The sequence below is a fragment of the Haematobia irritans genome, chromosome 3, assembly GCF_050003625.1.
Source record: "Haematobia irritans isolate KBUSLIRL chromosome 3, ASM5000362v1, whole genome shotgun sequence".
NCBI lineage: Eukaryota > Metazoa > Arthropoda > Insecta > Diptera > Muscidae > Haematobia > Haematobia irritans.
Window position 1 is genome coordinate 126,242,910 of NC_134399.1, and position 10,127 is coordinate 126,253,036.

Sequence of the window (10,127 nt, forward strand, 5' to 3'; positions counted from 1 at the left end):
AACGAAGTATTGCTCTAAAATCCCATAAAATATGTATATTCTGGGTCGTTGTAAAATTCTTAGTCGATCTAGCCACGTCCGTCCGTCCGCCTGTAGAAATCACGCAAACTTCCGAACGAAATAAGCTGTCGACTTGAAACTTGGCACAAGTAGTTGATATTAATGTAGGTCGGATGGCATTGGAAATGGACCATATCGGACCACTTTTACGTATAGTCCCCATATAAACCGACCCCCCGATTTGGCTTGCAAAGCCTCTTAGAGGAGCACAAATTTGGTATATTACGCTAGTATACGGCTGCTAATAACCACGCCAAAATTGGTACGTATCGGTGTTTAGTTATATATAGCCGATCCCCAATCACACAAAAATTGGTCCATATCACCAAAAATAATTTAACAACATTTTATTTCTATAGAAACTTTTGTCAAAATTTTATTTCTATAAAAAATTTTGTCACGATTTTATTTCTATAGAAAATTTTGTCAAAATTTTATTTCTATAGAAAATTTTGTCAAAACTTTATTTCGTTATTGTTGCTTTTTGATCTCAGTTTAAAGCCATGCATTGACTAAACTACAAGTGTAGCTTAACCAACAGAGGAAAAGTATGCTTGTCAAATTTATTTGGGCAAAGCCCTATAGACTGCAAGATGGTTGGATGTACAGCTGTTTCGGAATTACCACATTCCTCATCAGCATCCTCAACTTGCAGCAAAACTATCAACCAATTATCAGAATAAATTCGGGTAATTCACTCAACCCAAAGTGAACTACACTTGAACCTCCCGAAAAAGGGTTTGATAGTCGGCTACTGCCTAAACAAATTTGCAAGCATATCTCTTTTCCTTTGCTACACTTGTAGTTTAGTCAATGCATGGCTTTAAACTGAGATCAAAAAACAACAATAACGATTGAAGAGAAGCCAACAATAACAAACAAAAACTTTATTTCTATAGAAAATGTTGTCAAAATTTTATTTTTATAGCAAATTTTGTCACAATTTTATTTCTATAAAAACTTTTGTCAAAATTTTATTTCTATAGAAAATTTTGTCAAAATTTTATTTCTATAGAAAATTTTGTCACAATTTTATTTCTATAGAAAATTTTGTCAAAATTTTATTTTTATAGAAAATTTTGTCAAAATTTTATTTCTATAGAACATTTTGTCAAAATTTTATTTCTATAGAAAATTTTGTCAAAATTTTATTTCTATAGAAAATTTTGTCAAAATTTTATTTCTGTAGAAAATTCTGTCAAAATTTTATTACTATAGAAAATTTTGTCAATATTTTATTTTAGTAGAAAATATTGTCAAAATTTTATTTCTATAGAACATTTTGTCAAGACTTTATTTCTGTAGAAATTTTTGTCAAAATTTTATTTCTATAGAAAATTTTGTCAAAATTTTATTTCTAAAAAAAATTTTGTAACAATTATATTTCTACAGAAAATTTTGTCAAAATTTTATTTCTATAGAAAATTTTGTCAACATTTTATTTCTATAGAAAATTTTGTCAAAATTTTATTTCTATAGAAAATTTTGTCAAAATTTTATTTCTATAGAAATTTTTGTCAAAATTTTATTTCTATAGAAAATTTTGTCAAATTTTATTACTATAGAAAATTTTGTCAAGATTTTATTTCTATAGAAAATTTTGTCAAAATTTTATTTCTATAGAAAATTTTGTCAAAATTGTATTACTATAGAACATTTTGTAAACATTTTATTTCTATAGAAAATTTTGTCAAAATTTTATTTTTAAAGAAAATCTTATCAAAATTTTATTTCTATAGAAAATTTTGTCAAAATTTTATTTCTATAGAAAATTTTGCCAAAATTTTATTTCTATAGTAAATTTTCTCAAAATTTTATTTCTATAGAAAATTTTGTCACAATTTTATTTCTATAGAAAATTTTCTCAAAATTTTATTTCTATAGAAAATTTCGTCAAACTGAATTATATACGTTTTTAATCGGCATTTTTTGTTTTGTTTAATATATATCCCATATGGACAAACTTTCAATTTAGAAGACGATGGTAAGGAGTTTTAAGGTACTTTGTCATCGGCCACTATTACTACAACCCAAGTAATTCGATTGTGGATGACCGTCTTTAGTAGAAATTTTTACGCAAGCCATGGTGGAGGGTACATAAGATTCGGGCCTGGCCGAACTTACGGCCGTATATACTTGTATTAAAATAAATAAGGCAACGAAAAAATTGGATGTCATCGTGTGTCATGACACCCAAGAGAAAAGGAAGTCAATTTGGCCCTAACTTTCGAAATCCATTCTTGCCTGCAATTTACTGGGCAATACTACAATCAACGAACCGGAATTTAACTAATTTTCAAGGATTTATTTCGAAAATATTTTAATTTAATTATGTAAAGATACAATCATTACAAACCAATGGGCACTGAAGACGACATTCAGTCAGTCTTGTTAAACCAAAATGTGAAAATATAAGTCCTACGAAGTCTATATCTAAAATCTCAACCGCACCCAGAGAAGGAATATGATCACTTCAAACAGGTTTCAAAAGCACCATGTTACTTTTTTTCGACAAACATGCTACATGTTTTCCGTGAAAAAATAACATTTTGCTCTTGGAACATGGTTGGGGTCGCACGCAGAGAAGGAATATGATTTCCTTCTCTGCGTGCGACCTCAACTAACTCCTTTAATTTTTTTTTTTTACTGTAGTCCGAACAAAGGTCGAATTTATATCTGTCCCTACTGGGGAGGTTATACTGTACTTAAATACTATCTCCTAATGTACAAAATTGTTTCCGTTTTCAGATTCATATGTCATCCCTGTATGTCATAAAACTGAGTCCCTTACATCATCTCACTGTAGAGTAATAAGTTGCATTGGGACGAAGGAAGAAACAACCCAAATGATAATGAATGAATTGACCAGTTCCAAATACGTATAAATACAATCCTAGGAGTTTTCTCTTTTGCAGCTACATTTTCAAACCACAGGTGGTCGGCTCATTAAATAGAAAATCGATTCAATTGTTTATTTGATGTTCAACTTGCCCCGCTTTCAGGGAAGCAATTCACCATTGTTTATTAAACGATGAAGCTAAAATTAACCCAACGGTAGAGTTGGGATAACGTTGAAATGGGTGGTGGGGAGGAGGTGACTAAAATAGCTCGGAGGAGTATGGTCCTTTCTCTTAATTTAAAAAAAAAGGGAGGGAGCTAGGTAGACCGGTTGCCAAGTTTAGTTAGTTAACCATAATTGCTACATGGATGAAAATCCCCCTATGACTGTGGTTGTCCGTTCACACGACCTCCTGTGTGAAGTGTGTTTAACACACTTCCCCACACACACACATACAAACACTCACTTGTACACACATTCCAATATGGTCACACTTCTGTAAGTAAGCCAACAGGTATTTCCGGTTTTGCTATGTCCTTTCATGAGGGTAAATGTTTCAAAGAATTCATCGTTTAGTTAGGTAAGCGTGTTATAGCCATAACACGCTTTGGAATTTTTCCAAATCAATCAGAGATACAAACCTTAAATGACAAAACCAATGTACACACTTCACCATATAACCCCCTTCTGAGCTAAACATATGGATAGGGAATGTGCTTCGAAACCCCTTCCACTAATATTTCCTCACATGGGTGATGCCTCATTTAATATGACAACGGCCAAACCCAATGTTGAGAGGTATCAATCAGCAAGACCATACTTCAGCTTATGTGAGAGATATCCTAATTTAGCAGTGATTTCTCTTTGGTGTGAGGGATGATGGTGGTGGTGGTGGCATTTGTGGAGGTCCTATTAATCTAAGCAAACTCTTTTGGCTATCTAAATTTAAAAATTTATTTTAACTATGTCTCACATCATTTGTTTAATTAATTACATGTTATGCTTTTGCAGATCAAAGGATTTATTCTCAGATTCCAACAACTCAAGTGGAACATCTAAAGCATATGGATTTTTTGTTTGGTGACGACCACTATGGTTCAATGATACCTTAGCTATTTCTTCCGAAATGTTTGCTAAATATAACTTGGAGAGAGAGAGAGAGTGAGGGAGCTGATTCATTTCCATAAACCTTGATTTGATACCCCTCCTTTGGATATCCTTTGGTAAGCTACCTGTAACCCTTTTTATACTTGTTCGTATTCATGACATGTTCTCGTTTACGTTTATTTATCTCCAAGAACAGTAGAAGGCCAGAATATTAAAACGCAGTAGGCGTAGCTGGAAATTCAAAAAGCACAATTTTTGATTTCAAGCTCACTTAGACTTTGTGATATCACATATGGTCAGGGTTGGCCTGTCGCAAATTATGATTTTTGCGACATACGTTTGCGATGATATGATACGTATGTAGCAAAAGCCGTAAACCTAAAGGGTGATACGGTCAAAATTTGGTCAATATAAACTTGACGTATTTCTTTCAATTTTGCATTTAAAAAACCTGAACACCCCTCATTTTGAAGGTGTGTGTGTGTGTGTAGAATGTTGCTCCTATTTTGATTTTGGAATTCACTCTTCAGTTGTCAAAATGCCGTCCAAGCAAGAAGAGCAGCGTATCAAAATTTTGCTCGCGCATCACGAAAATCCGAGCTACTCGCACGCAAAGCTGGCAAAATCGCTAAAAGTTGTCAAATCAACCTGTCCAAATGTAACTAAAGTGTTTGGGGAACGTTTGTCGACAGCCAGGAAGTCTGGATCGAGGGGAAATCGAAAACCGGAAGCCGCTGAGACGACAAAGAGAGTTGCCGGTAGTTTCAAGCGAAACCCTAACCTATCTCTCCGAGATGCCGCAAATAAGCTACACAACCGTGTACAACCGTGAATCGAGCCTAAAAACGAGCCGGACTATCCACTTACAAGAAGGTAGTGACTCCAAATCGCGATGATAAACAAAAGCGCCATCCCGGAGGCTGTACACGAAAACCTACGAAACCTACGTCAAAGCCGACTACAAGCAGCTTCCGGGACAGGAGTTTTATACGACAAAAGGAAGGAGAAAGGTAGCAGATATTTTCAAGCACATAAAACTGTCAAAGTTCGCAAAGAAATATCTGGTTTGGCAAGCCATCTGTACCTGTGGCTTGAAAAGCAACATTTTCATAGCTTCCGGGACTGTCAACCAAGAAATTTACGTGAAAGAGTGTTTGAATAAACGTCTGCTGCCTTTCCTGAAGAAACACGGTTATTCCGTACTGTTTTGGCCGGATTTGGCATCTTGCCATTACGGTAAAAAGGCCATGGAGTGGTACGCCGCCAACAACGTGCAGGTGGTTCCCAAGGACAAGAACCCTCCCAAGACGCCAGAGCTCCGACCAATTGTGAAATACTGGGCTATTGTCAAGCGGAACCTAAAGAAGACCAAAAAAACTGCTAAGGACGAGCAGCAGTTCAAGGCAAACTGCGGCGAAGAAGGTGGACAAGTTGGCTGTACAAAATCTGATGGCAGGTGTCAAGCGGCAATTCGGATTTGGAAAAGCGAAATCCTAACTGAATATCTTTCCTGAATTTTATACTAATTGAACTTGAAAAAGAAATTTAATTTGATTTTTTAAGTAAACGATTTCACCGCTTCACACGCGTTTTCCCTTGACCAAATTTTGACCGTATCACCCTTAAGAAAGCCAGAATTGAAATATGGGGGTCGCTTATATGTGGGCTATATGGAATTATGAACTTGATATGGACCAATTTTTGTGTAATTTGGGATCGATATACCTGAGGGCTATATATAACTATAGACCGATATGGACCTAGTTAGTCATGGTTGTTAACGGCCATATACTTACACAATGTACCAAATTTCAACTGAATCGGATGAAATTTGCTCCTCTAAAAGGCTCCAAAACCAAATTTCGGCATCGGTTTATATGGGGCTATATATAATTATGGACTGATATGAACCAATTCCTGCATGGTTGTTGGATACTATATACTAACATCACGTACCAAATTTCAACCGAATCGGATGAATTTTGCTTCGCCAATAGGCACCGGGGGTTAAATCTGGTAATCGGTTTATATGGGGGCTATATATAATTATGGACTGATATGAAGCAATTCCTGCATGGTTGTGGGATACCATATACTAACATCACGTACCAAATTTCAACCGATTCGGATGAAGTTTGCTCTTCCAAGGGGCTGCGGAGGTCAACTCTCGGTATCGGTTTATATGAGGCCTGTATATAATTATGGACCGATTTCGACCAATTTTTGCATGGGTGTTTGAGGCCATATATTAACATCACGTACCAAATTTCAACTGAATCAGATAAATTTTGGTCTTCCAAGAGGCTCCGGAGGTCAAATACTTATATAATTATGGACCGATGTGGACCAATTTTTGCGTGGTTGTTAGAGACCATATACGAACACCATGTACCAAATTTCAGCCGGATCGGATGAAATTTGCTTCCCTTAGAGGATCGTCAATCCAAATTTGGGGGTCCGATTATATGGGGGCTATATATAATTATGGACCGATGTGGACTAATTTTTGCACGGTCATTAGAGACCACATACTAACACCATGTACCAAATTTCAGCTGGATCGGATGAAATTTGCTTCTCTTAGAGGCTGCGCAAGCCAAAATTGGGGGGCCGTTTATATGGGGGCTATATATAATTATGGACCGATAAGGACCAATTTTTGCATGGTTGTTAGAAGACCATATACTAACACCACGTACCAAATTTCAACCGGATCGCATGAATTTTGCTCCTTTAGGTTAGGATAGGTTATGTGGCCGCCCGATGTATCAGGCTCACTTGGACTATTCAGTCCATTGTGATACCACAGTGAACTTCTCTCTTATCACAGAGTGCTGCCCGATTCTATGTTAAGCTCAATGACAAGGGACCTCCTTTTTATAGCCGAGTCCGAACGGCGTTCCACATTCCAGTGAAACCACTTAGAGGAGCTTTGTAACCCTCAGAAATGTCACCAGCATTACTGAGGTGGGATAATCCACCGCTGAAAAACTTTTTGGTGTTCGGTCGTAGCAGGAATCGAACCCACGACCTTGTGTATGCAAGGCGGGCATGATAACCATTGCACCACGGTGGCTCCTTTAAGAGGCTCCGGAGTTCAAATCTGGGGATCGGTTTATATGGTGGCTATATATATATTTATGTACCGATGTGGACCAATTTTTGCAAGGTTCTTAGAGACCATATACTAACACCATGTACAAAATTTCAGCCGGATCGGATGAAATTTGCTTCTCTTAGAGCAATCGCAAGCCAAATTTGGGGGACCGTTTATAAGGGGGCTACACGTAAAAGTGGACCGATATGGACCAATTTTTGCATGGTTGTTAGATACCATATACTAACACCATGTACCAAATTTCAGCCGGATCGGATGAAATTTTCTTTTCTTAGAGGCTCCGCAAGCCAAATCGGGGGATCGGTTTATATGGGGGCTATACGTAAAAGTGGACCGATATGGCCCATTTGCAATACCATCCGACCTACATTAATAGCAACTACTTGTGCCAAGTTTCAAGTCTATAGCTTGTTTCGTTCAGAAGTTAGCGTGATTTCAACAGACGGACGGACGGACATGCTTAGATCGACTCAGAATTTCACCACTATCCAGAATATATATATATATATATATATATATATATATATATATATATATATATATATATATATATATATATATATATATATATATATATATATATATATATATACTTTATGGGGTCTTAGACCAATATTTCGATGTGTTACAAACGGAATGACAAAGTTAATATACCGTCCATCCTATGGTGGAGGGTATAATAAAATTTAGTACATTGCAAAAAGGTCCTTACAGTTAAATGCTTCATGTTAAAATGGGTATCTTTACATGAAATCAAAATTTGTTAGACTAAGGTTGCGGGCACAACTAATTTGGAGAATTATCAAGGAGACATGGTACCTACTTTTCAATAATATTAATGCATAAAACTTAGCGATGTTAACTACCTACGCTTTAAGTTCTTCAATTCCTTGGTCATATTCTGTTTCGCTCCTTTCAATCGAATCTCATGTGAACGTGCTGGTCTTTTAGTATTCATGTGACTGTAACAAATCCTTTTAATCATAATTCATTAGTTCTTTGCATAGAGTTGTCCAATAGAACTCAACTCGTGTTGATGAACGAAAATTCAAATTGTTCACACTCATGGTTGAGTGGCATCTTTCCCTTCATCTTCTTTTCAATTTAACTATCCTTTGTGCATGTCGATGTGCGGAACATCGACATCAAGGGAAAACTTTTAAATAAAAGGACATATGTAATAATTTGAAGTAACTTTGACGATAGCAAGGATGACGTTAAGAGCTTTGAGAGCTAGCTAACGAATAAAATAATTTCATAGATGATTAATTCACAAAAGCTGAATTTAAATGTATGAAATAAGCTATTTGTGAATATTCTCTAGTTATGATTAATGTAATAAACCAATTAACACTATCAGAATATAACTTCCAATTTGTATACAAAAAACAAGTATATACGGCCGTAAGTTCGGCCAGGCCGAAGCTTATGTACCCTCCATCATGGACTGCGTAGAAACTTCTTCTAAACACTGCCATCCACAAACCTCCTAACACCATCTTCTAAATTGTATGTAAGTCCATACGTGGTATATATTAAATCAAACAAGATCGATCCAATACGTATATAATTCAGTTTGACAAAGTAGACATAAAATTTTGACAAAATTTTCTACAGAAATAAAATTTTAACAAAATTTTCTATAGAAATAAAATTTTCACAAAATTTTCTATAGAAATAAACTTTTGACAAAATTTTCTATAGAAATAAAATCTTGGTAGATTATTTGTGGCTCGAGTGGCAACCATGATTATGAACCGAATAAAATTTTATAGAAATAAAATTTTGACAAAATTTTCTATAGAAATAAAATTTTGACAAAATTTTCTATAGAAATAAAATTTTGGTAGACTATTTTTGGCTCTAGTGGCAACCATGATTATGAACCGATATGGACCAATTTTTGTGTGATTGGACCAATTTTGGTATGGTTGTTAGCGACCATATACTAACACCACGTTCCTAATTTGAACCGGATCGGATGAATTTTGCTCCTCCAAGAGGCTCCGGAGGTCAAATCTGGAGAACGTTTTATATGGGGGCTATATATAATTATGGACCGATATGGACCAACTCTGGCACGCTTGTTAAAGATCATATACTAACACCATGTTCCAAATTACAACCGGATTGGAAGAAATTTGCTTCTCTTGGAGACTTCGCAAGCCAAATCTGGGGATCGGTTTATATGGGGGCTATATATAATTATGGACCGGTGTGGACCAATTTTTGCATGATTGTTAGAGACCATATACCAACACCATGTACCAAATTTCAGCCGGATCGGATGAGATATGCTTCTCTTAGAGGCTCCACAAGCCAAATCTGGGGATCGGTTTATATGGGGGCTATATATAATTAAGGACCGATATGGACCAATTTTTGCATGGTTGTTAGAGACCATATACCAACATCATGTACCAAATTTCAGCCGCATCGGATGAAATTTTCTTCTCTTTGAGGCTCCGCAAGCCAAATCTGGTGATCGGTTTATATGGGGGCTATATATAATTATGAAGCGATGTGTACCAATTTTTGCATGGTTGTTAGAGACCATATACTAACACCATGTACCAAATTTCAGCCGGATCGGATGAAATTTGCTTCTCTTTTAGGCTCCGCAAGCCAAATCTGGGGATCGGTTTATATGGGGGCTATATATAATTATGGACCGATGAGGACCAATTTTTGCATGGTTGTTAGAGACCATATACTAACACAATGTACCAAATTTCAGCCGGATCGGATGAAATATGCTTCTGTTAGAGGCTCCACAAACCAAATCTGAGGGTCCCTTTATATGGGGGCTATACGTAAAAGTGGACCGATATGGCCCATTTGCAATACCACCCGACCTACATCAATAACAACTACTTGTGTCAAGTTTCAAGTCGATAGCTTGTTTCGTTCGGAAGTTAGCGTGATTTCAACAGACGGACGGACGGACGGATTCATACTCAGATCGACTCAGAATTTCACCACGACCCAGAATATATATACTTT